The following is a 15,352-nucleotide window of genomic DNA, read 5'->3' as shown; positions in this document are numbered from 1 at the left end:
CTAGGACTGCTGATAAATGATGGAAAGTGACTTGGCGAGCACTTCTGACAGCTCCCTCGGTATCCTTAGGTGGATCCCATCTGGCCCTCATCTTCAATATATGAGTAACACCCAAAATACTACATGTATACTGCAGGTTCAAGATATGAAAAAAAAAAGCTTCTTCTGAAATAAAGCATCCCTCTAATTCTATTTTGGACAAAAAATAAGGTGGCGGCAAGGAAAAAGGGATACTTCTGAGCTATTTGGAGGTTAAAAGAAGCTAAGATCCAGTGCAGTGCAGGCAGTTTTTGAAAACAGTACATGGCAGGGTGATAACACAAAAGGAGGCACAATTAAGGCACACCAATATTCCTGGAATCTTGCAATTGTTGGCCTTGCAATCTGGCCAACAATGGCATCTAGGAAACTATACAGTTTCGTGGGGCTGTTCCACCCTGTACTAGGGCTCCCAGACTTCTGAAAGATGAAACTGTTGCCACCCTGACTATAAGCCAATGCCTGTGCCTGCTCCAGTCTGAAGCTAGCCCTAGAAGTTTTACCTTCACAATCCCATAATGCTTTTGTGTTAAGGCTCATTACAGAAGAGAAGATCATTTTCTATTCTTCTTATCTAAAAAGCAGTTAAGGGGATTTTAGCAGTAAAGATATCTGGTTTTGAGTAGTGTTTTCTGTTGGTCTTGCACATGGAAAAATGAACAGACAGGACTCGTTTGGAGTCAGCTGAAGGACTTCAAGACCTTAAAAAACTTTATCTGTCTTTGAAACATGCAGAATAGTGCTAACACTCTAATAGCTTTCAGTGGATCTTAATGGAGATGTCCTAAATTATGTGCGGTAGCAATGCAGAAGAGTGAGCTAAGAGAAGTGTGCAAGTCTCAGTACTGATACTCAGTTCTATAGAAATTAATGGAATTTAAGACTAAACAAGGCTATTATTAAACATCCAGTCTTGGTCTCCTTTGTAACCAAAGAACTTTCTTCATATAATTTTTGCTATGAGGCTAATAAATGTGTTTTAATTAACCTTCTTTTTAGCAAAACTTCTAATCATAACTTGAGCTTTTCTGTGAAGAACAGTTAGTCATGACAATTTTTAGGTCATTCCAAATGTTAATTATCCTTGCTGTTGAAAATGTGTGGCTTATTTCCAGGCTGAATTTGCCTATCTTCTTCTTCCAATCTTGGCATTTAGCTGCAACTTTGCCAGCATCTACTGGCAGACTTTTGCGCTTGGCTGTAGGGTCTTAGAGATGGTGATCAGGGATCCTCTTGGCTTTTCTGCTAGCTTAGGCCACTTAGTCAGAATTTAATCAATCAGTCAAGCCCACAGCTGTGTTTCTTCCTCTTCAATGTGCTTGGAAACAGATCTCCCACAGGCTACAGACCTGCCCTGACATGGGCCACTCACGTGGCTTTACACGTTACAAATTTTGTGAAAGGATGTGAGAGTAGCCAAGGTCCTGTGCCTCAAGATACTTATATGTATATTCCTTTCAAAGGAACAGACATATACCATGATAGGTGAGGATCATACTTCCAGTCATGAAGCACAAAGAAGCCAGGTAGAAAAGAAGACGTAAGTTTCTCTGTTAACACTGCTGACACACTGGCAGAATGGAGGAAAGGATCAACTAATCCAAATACTTTCTAGTCCTTACCAGTCTTAACAACTTTCTTCTGAACATTCTCAAAAGTACCAAGTAGTGTGTATAGACAGAGAGACACATATATACACAAATATAAGTGTGTAAGTATGTGTGTATATATACATTATATCACATGCATGCAATGAATACCTGGATAAAAGCTAGCTCTGATATTAAATTAGAACTAAAATATGAGCTACTGTTCACAGATGAAATATATTACCAATGTTCTACTCCAAGGTATGGTGAATGTGGCCATTTTCCCAACCATGATAGTTCTTTTGGAATGAGGGTAAAATGCAACATGCCAACTAGATATCTTACTGATTTTCCATCTCGAGCAATTGCATGTACCTAGGAGATACCTATTAGCTGTAGGATATGTAGACATGTAGGGTTAGAAGACCTCAGAATTGCATACCCATAAGGCAACATCACTGAAAATCCTACCTTAATTTCAAAGATAATCATAGAATCATAATCATAGAATATCCCGAGTTGGAAGGGACCCATAAGGATCATCAAGTCCAAATCCTGGCACCGCACAGGTCTGCCCAAAAGTTTAGACCATGTGACTAAGTGCACAGTCCAATCTCTTCTTAAACTCAGACAGGCTTCGTGCAGTGACTACTTCACTGGGGAGCCTGCTCCAGTGTGCAACCACCCTCGGTGAAGAACCTCTTCCTGATGTCTAGCCTAAACTTCCCCTGCCTCAGCTTGACACCGTTCCCGTGGGTCCTATCATTGGTGATAACGGAGAATAGGTCACCTGCCTCTCCACTCCCCCTTGCAAGGATGTTGTAGACTGTGATGAGTTCCCCCCTCAGCCTCCTCTTCTCCAGGTTGAACAGGCCCAGTGACCTCAGCCGCTCCTCATATGTCTTCCCCTCTAGGCCTTTCACCATCTTCGTCGCCCTCCTCTGGACACTCTCCAACAGTTTAATGTCCTTTTTGTACTGTGGTGCCCAGAACTGCACGCAGTACTCGAGGTGAGGCTGCACCAGCGCAGAGTAGAGCGGGACAATCATTTCCCTTGACTGACTAGCAATGTCGTGCTTGATGCATCCCAGGATACGGTTGGCCCTCCTGGCTGCCAGGGCACACTGCTCGCTCATATTCAACTTGCTGTCAACCACAACCCCCAGATCCCTCTCTGCAGCGCTGTTCTCCAGCGTCACGTCGCCCAGTCTGTATGTATAGCCAGGGCTGCCCCGCCCCAGGTGCAGGACTCGGCACTTGCTTTTGTTAAATTTCCTGTGGTTGGTGATCGCCCAGCTCTCCAATCTGTCCAGATCTCTCTGCAAGGCCTTTCCTCCCTCATCAGAGTCCACAACTTCTCCAAGTTTGGTGTCATCGGCAAATTTGCTCAAAACACCTCCTAGTCCTACATCCAAATCATTTATAAAAACATTAAAGAGGACTGGCCCTAAAAGGGAGCCTTGAGGGACCCCACTAGTGACCATCCGCCAGCCAGATGTGGCCCCATTTACCACAACCCTTTGAGCCCTGCCCGTCAGCCAATTGCTCACCCATCGTATGATGTTTTTGTTAAGTTATATGCTGGACATTTTGTCCAGTAGGATCCTATGGGAAACCATGTCAAAAGCTTTGCTGAGGTCCAAAAAGATCACATCAGCTAGTTTCCCTTGATCGACTAGATGGGTGATCTTATCATAAAAAGAAATCAAATTTGTTAGGCAGGACCTACCCCTCATGAACCCATGTTGGCTGGGACCAATGACTACATTGTCCCCCAGGTGGGCTTCAATAACTTCAAGGATCATCCTCTCCATAATTTTACCAGGCACTGACGTGAGACTGACAGGCCTGTAATTGCTAGGGTCTTCTTTCTTACCCTTCTTGAAAATTGGCACAACATTTGCCACCTTCCAGTCCAATGGGACCTCTCTAGATTCCCAAGATCATTGAAAAATAATTGAGAGAGGTCCCACGATGACGTCAGCCAGTTCTTTAAGCACCCTGGGATGAATCCCATCCGGACCCATGGACTTGTATGGATCCAGGTGGAGCAGCAAATCCCGCACACGTTCAGGGTCAGTTGGGAGTTTGTCATTCCCACCGTCATGGTCCTCCAGCTCAGGGTACACTGGGTCCTGAAGCCCATCATCGGCATTGAAGACAGAGGCGAAGAAGGTGTTAAACATCTCTGCTTTGCCTATGTCATTGTCTGTGAGGAGACCTTCCCCATCTAGTAGCGGACCTATGTTTTCTTTGGTTCTCCTTTTTCTGTTCACATACCTAAAAAAACCTTTTTGTCTCCCACAGACATGGCCATCTTCAACTCTAGTCGGGCTTTGGCCACATGAATTTTCTCCCTACAAACACAAACAGCATCCCTGTATTCCTTCCGCATCGCCTGACCCTCCTTCCAGCAGCCTTACACTTTCTTTTTTCACCTAAGCTCCGGTAGAAGATCTCTGGTCAGCCAGGCCGGCCTTCTGCCCCGCTTGCCTGACTTCTGATATTTTGGAATAGCCTGATCTTGTGCTTTTAGGAGGCAGTGCTTAAAGACTGACCAGCACTGGTGGATGCCAATGCCTTCAAAAGCAGTTTCCCAGGGGACCTTGCTGACTAGTTCCCTGAGCAGCCTGAAGTCTGCTTTCCCCATATCCAGGGCTGAAGTTTTGGTGACAGTTTTCCTTTTGTCACCGTAAGTTCTAAACTCAACCTCTTCATGGTCACTATGACCGAGACGGCTGCCAATTGCCGTGTCCCCCACAAGACCCTCTCTGTTGTCCAGCAACAGATCTAGGAGGGCACCTTTCCTAGTTGGCTCTCTTAGCACCTGCACCAAGAAGTTATCATCTAGGTGCTTTATGAACCTCCTGGACTTGCTCGTGTCAGCCGTGTGGTGATCCCAGTTGACGTCTGGCAAGTTGAAATCCCCCATAAGGACAAGAGGAGTTGATCTTGAGGCATCTCATAGTTCTGCAAAGAATAATTCATTGGCGTTGTTGTCCTGGCCATGTGGTCTGTAATAGACTCCCACGACAACATCCCCTTTATTTGTTTGTCCCTTGATCCTTACCCAGAGGCTCTCAACTTTGCCATTGCCAACTTGAAGTTCCACACAGTCAAGCCCATAAGAAACAGGAAAATAAGAAATAAGAAATCAGTGCTCCTTTAAGTAGTTTCAGGGAAGTGTTTCAAACTTTATCATCTGCTTAAAAATAATGACAAAAGGCTGAAGGTCTGCTGTCACTGTGATTTAAGTTTATAAGGCTAAACTTGTTTAATTTAACTCACTTTAGTTTATTCAGAAATAAAAATGGTTCCTTGTTGCGCTGTATTTAAAACTTACTTTGCCTTTGATAGTTATCTTAAGGTTTCTAGTGGATTGTAGCATATTGTGATCGTTATTGTGTAAATGGCAGTAAGGTGTTCAGTCTTTAAATCAGTGTTTAAAATCAATTTTGTGATATTTACATATGGTTTGAGTGAGAACTGGCAGCACTTTTTTTTTTTTTAGGATGACAGTTTAACATATGGCTTTACAAGAATGAACTATTTATGTAAACTTGAAGCCATTCAGAACATTACCAGAAAAACACTGTCATTTACACAAACAACATGGTTACATCTGTAGTCATAAATATCCATTGTTTATCAATTCTTTTCAAAGATGATTAATAAATCATAATGAGCCTGATCAAGAGAAGGCAAAGGGCCAGATGTACAAATACACTTAGACATCTGGTGAGATTTCCAAAACAACTGACTGACAATGGTACACAAGTCTATCATAGTAGGGAAGATGGAAGTGAAATGCCACAAATTCAGTTCATGGCACAATGGGATATTCTGTCACCTGCTCTTTTTTTTTTTTTTTTAACTTTTATTCCTGAACTTTCTCAAAGAAGATAATGAAATGCTACATGTGGATTTAAAATATACTTACACAAATACAGTTGCAGGTAGAGTCAAGGAAAGCAGATACTGAGACAGACATGTGCCTATCTTAATTTACATAATTAGGTTGATTTAATTTACTTTGATATTGACTAGACACAGACCTATCAAGCACATTAAACAAACGGTGAAAAAAATGAGTGGTTTTGAAAAAAAATCATTTATCAGCAATACTCACTACCTTACTTTGTCCTGGAATTAACTGGATTTGCAACCAGTTAGTACCCTGAAATCCATTACTCTAATATTCAATCACAGGTTCACACCTTCTCATGTAAACTGTAAACATCTGATGGACAGGGGTTTTGAGCAATAAATGCAGAACATTTTAGAACAACTTATCCAGTGTAATTTTTCTGTATGAAAATAACTTTGTATTAGTTTACATAAGTAATTACCATTTTAATACCAACTGTGGTTTTAAAACAGTCTCTCTCTCTGTAAAATTATTTTAAGTATAGGAGCATCTTCTCCATGTAAGTACTTTTAAAGGGTATCAGTCATACAATCAGATACCCAACTGAGGTATCTCTCTCTACACAACAATTGAGGTACCTCTCTCTAGAACTAAAGAAGGTCTCAAAATTATGTTATCTTGTGCAACTGCAAGTCTGTTCACCCGAGACAGATAATAGTTTACCTGAAATTTATCTATAAAATCACTCATTCATCACCATTATACACTGTGACAAGTTGCTTAACTTGGGCCCTATGGAACTAAGCCAGCTGGCAATTTTGCAATTTGCAAAGCTCAAATTACAGTTCTTTATGTGGGAGTCTCTTAGCAACATTTAATAGTCTTGTTACTTCATTAAACTGCATGTATTAGTTCCCTTAATGAGAGGGGAACACAATTAAAAAATTTAACTGAGCATATGATTTCAGCTCTGGATGAGAGGCACTTAGTGCTAGCCTCTAAAGAAAGATGTCTTTTCTTTCTATAAGTTAGTCTGGCCTAACTCTGGGCCAGTGTCCTGATGTATATAAGAACAGATTGAAGGATCAAGTCTGAAATTCTTGCTCCCATGAACTCAGTTGGTTTCATAAAACTCCCAGTGACTTCAGCAGAGCAAAATCTCACTCCAAGGCTTTAGAAGAGCACACTTAAAAAGATATTCTACATCATCTTACACCATGTGAAGTCATTTATCTCAGCACCAATTTGGAGAAAAAGGCACATGAAACATTACGATTTTCCTTTGGTTGTAATTTCAAATTTAGTTTATTTAATTTATCAGTGTTCTGTTTCTGACTTATCTCTGTATTATATATACATCACCTTCCTGTGAGCACACAAAATTTGCAAGTACCAGGAGGTGGGAAACAGAGACAGCAGATGCATTACACAGATTGAAGGAGAATGAAGGAAGAAGACATTCACAGAGCCTAGCTTCAGTATAGCAGGACTAATTTTTACCTCTGCAGTCATTGCAGAAAGAGGCACTTCCACAGTCAGAGTCCAATGAGGCTCTTCTTTTGAGCCTGTGCCTAAGAATATTTCTGTTGGCTGTTTACAGAGAAAGTCTATAATAAGTAGATATCTGTAATGAATATCCCTGTGTCCTCCAACACACATACAACCTCCTCCCAAAACCCTATACAAGGTGGAAGAGTATAGACTAGTAGGAAAGAGATATCAATGAAATACTGGAAGGCAAAGGCAGAAATCACTGATCTTGTGATCACAATCTTGTACTATTAGCATTATCTGTAGACTTTTGAGGGCTGTGACTTCAGGGAATTAGAACCATCAGTTTTGTTATCTATTTCAAATTTTCCAAAATGTAAATTCAACAATAACATTATTTTTGTAAATTATATACATTTCTGATATTATAAAAACATCTGCCATTTCTCATGAAGTACAATACTTCCCAGTATACCCATAGCTGGAGTTTCAAATCACCAAATCGCAATGCCTGGTCACTTTTTTTTTCCTTTTTTTTTTTTTTTTACAAAACAAGGGAGTGGAGAAATCAGACCTATGCTGACTGACAAGCACATCTTAACTGCTTTCCACTAAGCCACTAATAAATTCATACAAGGCTGTTAGAATATCTAGATGCAGAGCAAAATATCCTTGCACTCTAATCCCAAATACTTTCTGAGTTCCAAACAGGAAAATGACAAATACCCATATACTAGACTGAACTAGGTAGTATTTCTCAAGTAGTACATACATGTTAAAAACACAGAGAAAACACACAAAAATCTCTATAAAGCTACTTCCTACCAGCATCCCAGATCATTTACATTTTTTAAATACTTTTGTTTGTAGTTGGCAGTAGAATGTGGATCTACTGAAAGATGCCTTGAAATTGCTCAGACCCATTTTATATAAAGCAAGCAGGCAATATTAGAAAAAGTGGAAAACAATGTTTAACATTTGATTCTCTTGAAAATGCTTTCTGATTCTTTACTATCATTAACAAAAAAGGAGTAGGTGTATCAACAAAGTAAATTTGTTGTGTAAATGGAGTCACACACCAGAAAAATGAAAGAGTTGGAAGCAGTAACAATCTATGCATGAAACTGGAATGTGGTATCTAGTCAGAGATCAGTACAGTTTGTACTATATTTAACATAATAATAATTCTGAAAGTCATGTCAATTGAGTTTGAAGATGATACTAAATTAGGAGATGTTGTGAATAATGAAGAGGATGGAGATTTAAATACTGGGGTTTTGAGAAGTACAAATAAATGCATGAAACAGAAAGATTTGAGTAGGTCAAATTAATTCCAGTACAACTAGGAAAATAATTAGAAACAGCAATAATGCTCAACAGAGAAAAAGTGTTGTTAAATAAATTATTGGAGAGCAATGGGTTACAGCCTGAAAATGAATCTAGAGAGAATAGAAATGGTGGTCACTTATACAAGCATTACACTTACAAATAGGGAAGAGTCTAATGGTTTAAAGCATGCAAAATCTGCATGGGAGTAAATTCAACGTACTTTAAATCCACAGACTGAACTAAGTAAGTGGCATAGTGGCATGCAAAAAAAATCAGGACTCTAATGCATTGGCTTAAAAAAAAAAAAAAAAAAATGGCATTCACCAGCAAGGGACCAGGCTGAATTTAGGGCAGTTGTTCACATATGGGAGAGAGCAAGAGAAATATGGGTTCACAAATTCAAATTGGGTGAGGACAGACCTAAGCTAACCCTACCCATGCTATTCTTAGACCTAAAGAAAGGATCCCTAAGCTGACTGGAAATGAGGCCACTGACAGGACCTCTGGAAAGAGTCTTGATTCTAATAGGGTGATTTGGGACATTCCTTTTCAATTCAGACATTTGTTCAAAGTCCCCGTACCAAGATGCAGATGTTCTGAACTTTTGGTGATTTCACAGAAAGTGGATAAAATCCTGTTATTCATAAACTGGATTGTTTAGCTAAGCTGTGGGAACTGTGACAGGAATATATAGGAGAAATAGACACCTTCCTAACAGAGGCAAGGCTACAAGGGAGGCAGAGGACATTTCGGGCCTCTCACACAGCTTTTTTTTTTTTATTATTTTTATTTTTATTTTGTTGCCATGATTCTTCTGCAGTTTTAGTCTGACATGTCTTTTACATCTTGGGGTACCACTGGCCTGTGCAAAAGACTCAGAGATCCTACTGCAGAGCACAGAAGAACGTAACGTTGCCACGTAGGCAATGTTTACCTACATCACTTCCTATCCTGACACTGTCCCAACTACATCCCAAAGATCCTGAAGTGGGATCCCCTTTACTGTAATGTGTAATTTTGCATTTATGTCCCATGGTATCACCAAATTTCAGCAAAAATTGTGAAAAAAGAGTTTCTTCTGGAAAACTGCTTTTAGTGTGAAGTCATCAATGTAGTATTTCCTCAAAGTTCCCAGAAATATGCAGACTGATCCCCTCATTTGCTGCAACTACTTTGCACTAGTCTGCTGGAAGATTTTCGAGGTAGAGTCTGTCCAACAGAAAATTGCAGGGATTTGTTTGGAATCCTCTGTTGACACAAATCTGATATAAAGGATTCTATTACACATCCCATTCCTCTGACTAGCATATGGTATGTGGCTGAAATGAAGGTGACAGATACAGCCTAGGCCACCTACATTGCTGGTTTGTCTTTTGATGAATTTTGAGTTAAATGGCCTGTGATTTGGGCAACCAGATCTGACAGGCATCCACAGAAATGTAGAAGCTTCGTATTATTATCATATACATACACACAAAACAGTCATGTTCCCCAATAGCATAAAGTATTACCAAAACAGTCTTCTCAAATCATCTCATTATGCAGTATATGAACTTTTCTTTCAGTCATGATTTAATGGGAGGAAAAGCAGTATGAGGGGAGAGAGAACTCGTGTAGAGACCTCGCATTAATGCTTCATACTACATGTCTAGCCTCTTTCAAAAGTCAAAGGGCTTTTTTTTTTCTTTACCCTCAATAGAACATGCATTGTTCACTGATATACCTGCAGAGACAAGGAAAAGAGGAAAAAAAAAAAAGATATTTAGAATCTCGAAATATTGGGGAATTCTCTATTATTTGCAGTTCTGAATTCAAGGCTATATACTTTTACATATGCTTTCTATTTGTTCTGTTTCAGTCAGTTGTTACAAATATATTACAGGAGTCAAAATCAGATTTGTATCAAAATTAAAACAAAAAATAAATAAATTAATTAACCGTTTATTGATCATATCAGTAAAAAAAGTAAGTGGGGACATAAATTAATACCAGGAAGATTCAGATTGATCAAGAAAATCCCTTGAACAGCAAATCCTTCAGTCCTTCAAACAGACATTGGTAAGGGCCAGGATAACTTTCTATCTTCATCACTGGCATCTTCCTCACTAAAGATTTCTAAAAACAGGTTAAAGAAACACCTAGTAAATGTGACACAGGGTATAGCTGTTAGGTCCCATTATACCCATATAGGTCCCATTTTCAAGTGCAGTGGGGGAACTAAATGTCTTCTTTGGTTCTTTTCTGAACTTAATTCCTTCATTATTTTTTTTTTCTGTAATCCTTTGTGGTCTTAATTAAAGTACTCCAAAATTTTTCTGTTTCTTTTTCTTGTTCTTCAGAAAAATACCAAATGTTGATAAATTTCATGTTTTTTTTTTTTTGTGTGTGTGTGTGTTTGTTTTGTTTTGTTTTGTTTTGTTTTTTTCCCTCATATTACCAGGAAGACAAATTAAAAGGTGAAATAGTTGCCAGCGCTTAGAGGTACTGTCACACATATGTGGTTCTCTCATCATGTATCCACACACATCATAACTAATGTGATCAAATACAACAATTTTAGGACCATTTCAGGGGAACACTGTCCACTGAAGAGGTGCTCCTTATTAAGTGAAAGAGGGTACTTATTATATGACAATTACCCTACAGAAATCTATACCCAGAATATAACCAGGAAATGTAGATAAACCAGACAAGTGGCTTCACAGCAGCCAGAGTTTTGTTATGAAGACAAAGAGCTAGAGAGATTGGTTGAACCATCACCTCACAAAAACTAGGTTCCCTTTTCTGTGTCAGGGCAACCCAACAGAGATGTTAACCAGTAAATTCCCAGAGAAATCTTCTATCTTTACATGATGTCAGTAGAAAACACAACAGTGCCCTGCCACTTGGCCTCCATATCGGAAGTGTGGCTTCCTGAGCCAACAGATATATAACTTGTGTGCTTGACACAAACAGAGAAAGCAAGAAAAGCTGACCTGTAGATGTTACAGGCAAATAAATACGCCTTCAAATAAGCTGAGGTTCTGAATCAACCTGATCTAAGGGATCCTGTCACTCAATATCGGACCAAAAAACCAGAAGTGCTAAGTCTATAAAGTCTTGTAACATAGGCACTACTCCAGCAATGAAATGATTGCTCAGAGATCACAGAGCTCCTTCTCTTAAACATAAACTTGGTAACCCTGAAGTTCAGAGCTAGTAATATCAGCCGAACAAACTACTGTCTATCCAACTCAGCAAGCTCACAAAAATTTATCTGGCATCAACTGAGGTAATAAAGCATGTCTGATATCTCAGACGTCATCTCCTCCTTAAGGACTGTGTTTGCTGAGTAAGCTTACCATCCATCTTTTCCTTCTGAGGGAGGTGAATTCTCCCTTAATTCTACAGTTTTTCACTAGCTTATGACATTTTGGGAACCAGAGAGAGATGCTAAGTAGATGATGCTCACCTTGAGGTTTTATGAGCACAAAGCATTCCCTTTAAGCCCCACAAACTAAACACACATGCACACACACACATGATTCAGTTAGTTTAATTAGTGAGCCATGGTTTCATGTTGGAAATGTATTTCTTCTGACTTTGGGAGCTTGTTCTCTGGTCTCTTTATGCAAGATAATGCATCCTTTCCCCAAATAAGACTGATAACTAAAGCTAAATCAACTACTGCAAATAAGTAAAGTTCCTTGAGGTCCTGAGGAGATACATAATCCATGCTCTCTTACTTTCCTCTTTTGCTGTTCTTGTTGTTCAGTTATGCTACTATCATTTTACATAGCTCATGGGATTGGCACTGCAGAAAATTCACTAACTGTAAATAGATGAAGGTATTAGCTACATCACCTATTGCTTAAAATACATCAGTGCAATTTTTCAGATGTTTATAGAATTGCCTAGCTGAACCTATAGGATTACAACAGATCCAAGAATATGCATGTATGTGCATACTAAGATGGAATCATTCCTTCAGTAATAAAGAAATTTCATTTAAGTCTGACTAAGAATGAAAAAATTAGCAACAGATTAAGCATCTGGAACCTTTTAAGTAATTTGACTAAATGTGCAGGGTTATTAAGAAAAGATGTATTTTCTTCTGTTGGTATTTATGTCTAATATTTATTTCACCATAGATGAGCATCATCGGGTAGCAGAAGAAACAGCCAAAGGAAAACAGTTTTCTTGTTTGCTCAATAAATTAACTATTTGTTCTGTATTCTAAACAAGGTGAATACTAGAACTTTGCTAATCCTGCCAGGCATCGCTTATATGTGGTTGGTCAACTGAACCCTGAAACATTGTTTATAAAGTTTTGGAAGTGATACAGCACTGACAGGTTCAAAAGGAGACTAGTGAGCTCAGTGAACTCAAACTTTCAAAGGAACATAGCACATAGGGGACACCAGAGGCCCACCAAAGTATTTCAACTGCCACTTTACTACTACTACCCCAAAAAAATGGAACCGGACACATCTGAGATAGATGCTCTTCAGAGAAACTACACGAACTCCAACCACACCTACCTCTTTCTCTATCGTCAGTAACTCCAGGGTGACTAGGTGGCTATTCTACATGCAAAACAAGTTATTCAGAGATGCTATTCAGTATGGATTGCTAACGTTTGAATCTAGAATGTCCTCTGGGGACAATGAGTGGGTGGTGTATTTCCCAGCAATTATAAAAGAAGCTGTCATGATTTCTAGCCCTGGGGATTTCTACTACTCTAGAAATAACCCAGACACCATAAGGCGCAGAATTTCTGGAGTCCACATTTTCCTGTTCTTGACTTACTCTTTACAGACAGAAGGGAACTGCAGATATTTCTTCTGCCCTTCGTTTCTCACGAAGACTTCTCTAGAACGATAAGCAGGCATCCAAGCATTGATGCCTCCCAGAAAACCTACTGATAACTTTATGTACCTCATTGTCTTCTCAGCATTCTTCTTCTGGTCCTATTTCTTCATAAATGCCATGTGGCCTCACCTTAAAGAACATCCAGCATTCACCTCACGTTTCCCTATCAAATTGTACTTCTTTTTGTGACATCATCTTCTGCCTTTCTTTGTGAAGGTCTCTGTCTTTGTTATCTCTTTTGTCCATTATTTCTACTCTTCACAGAACCACAAAAACTCATTCCACTACAACACACAGGCATTCTACTGTTGTTTATTCTCACTATGGCTCTACACATTCCCATTTTGCACCTGCTCTCTTTAAGCATTCATCTTAGAATGGAATCTCTCACTGAGAAGGAAGGTATTTTGACATGGATTTCTACAAAATGTTTTTTTTGTTGTTGTTGTTTCCAAAGTCTCTATTATAATGAATCTTCATGATGGTAGCAAAACCTTTCTTCTCCTGTAAGCTGGCTGAGATCATAATGAGAAGAACAAAGAAGATGTACCAAAGGGTCAATCTGAGTCTTAAAAAGTGATCAAAAAGTCTGTTCTGAAGAGGTGCCAATGAAAAGTTAAGCATCATAGGCATTTAAAGGTTAAGAAGAGCAAAAAGTTATGTTTATTTTCTCCAGTGAAAAACAGCATTTCAGGAAAAGAAAGAAAAAAAAAGGCGGGAGATATGTCCCAAATTAAGATGAAAAGCTGAAGTGTTTGTTTTCAAAAGTGTTTTTAATTACTGTGAATCATAAGTTTTACGTCAACAACTTAAAATATTTTGTTTTTAATTATTCTATTTTTAAAACCCCTTTAATATAAATTACATTTTGAAAGAAAAAGACATTTAATAACAGCAGTTGGAAACTCCTCACTCTATAAAAGTTGAACTAAGATATTCCATTAAAATCAAAACATGTTTTACGAAAGAAAGAAAAAAAAATTTTCATTAAACAATATTTTCAAGTGGGGAAGGGTTTCATTTCAACAATTTTTTTGGAACAGCTCTGTTCTTAATGTTCTTCAAACACAGTACCAACAGGTGTCTATTGAAGAAAAATACAGGGGGATTTCTGAAATTTTGTGTGAGTGTCCTACTGTCAATGCTTATCATGCATGCCGTGTGGTTCTGTGTCACATAACTGTAACTGGTAATGGTAAGATTCTGCACAGTACATACTTGCTGGCAGTGAAGACACAAAAAAGTATGTCAGCTCATTTCACTTTGTAAATAAAGCTTGACAGAACTACACATTTTCTTGCATGCAGATATACTGTATTCAACACATTCCACCCACTTCAACAGATGCTGTCTAAATAAATAGTTCAAAGAGATGAGAAATTGTGTGGAATACAGCTTCCAAAGTAGTTTCTACCTGAATCCCTGGTCAAATCTCATTGGTGCAGCCAGTACTCACCATATACCTTCATGCCTTGCAGATTTGTGAAAGATTATCATGTCCTTTACTATGTCTCCCAAAGGTGGAAGCCCACAACTGCATTCATTTTCATGTTTTTATCTGAATGGAAATGTGATGAGACGTTAGGTAATTCTGTTCAATTGTGTCAAATGCTTCATGATGTGTTTACCTTGAACAGACTGTTTGGTGAGCAGAAAAAGAGTAAGAAGAAGGAACAGAAAACTTTCAAAGACTTTCTCCCAGAATCATGTATGTGCAATGCCAATACACTGAGCAAAAATTCAGCCTTTGCAAATAGAGACATATTTTCTCAGAAAATGTTTCTCAATTTTTATTAGAATAAAAATGTAGTCTCTGCAACAGCACAGAAGCTGTCTCTATTTGTACAGAAAAAAATGATTTTTGTTGAGAAACAAAGCAAAAAGTCAACCTCCTGCAACAGTAATGACCAAGACAAAATACTATGTTTTTATTATACCTACATTCATGTAGTCTTGGAATCACAGATTTTCTTGAGTTGGAAGGGACCCACAAGGATCACCAAGTCCAACTTCTAGCTTCACATAAGACTACTTAAAAATCAGACCAAAGTCTTAAAGTGTTGTCCAAATGCTTCTTGAATTTCAGAAAGCTTGTTGCCATGACCACTTGCCTGGGGAGCCTGTTCCAGTGTCTGAACACCCTCTCAGAGAAGAACCTTTTCTTAATATCCAACCTAAACCACCC

General features: G+C 38.8%; 1 protein-coding gene across 1 annotated transcript in view; it reads right to left on the bottom strand.

The window, feature by feature from the left end:
• The window catches only part of ANO2 (anoctamin 2), a 204,411-nt gene that overhangs the window by 51,009 nt on the left and 138,050 nt on the right, over positions 1–15,352 (bottom strand). The window lies entirely within an intron of this gene.

Source organism: Anser cygnoides, chromosome 1 (assembly GCF_040182565.1).
Source record: "Anser cygnoides isolate HZ-2024a breed goose chromosome 1, Taihu_goose_T2T_genome, whole genome shotgun sequence".
NCBI lineage: Eukaryota > Metazoa > Chordata > Aves > Anseriformes > Anatidae > Anser > Anser cygnoides.
The sequence above is the reverse complement of the archived record's forward strand: the minus strand, read 5'-3'. Positions and strand labels throughout refer to the sequence as shown.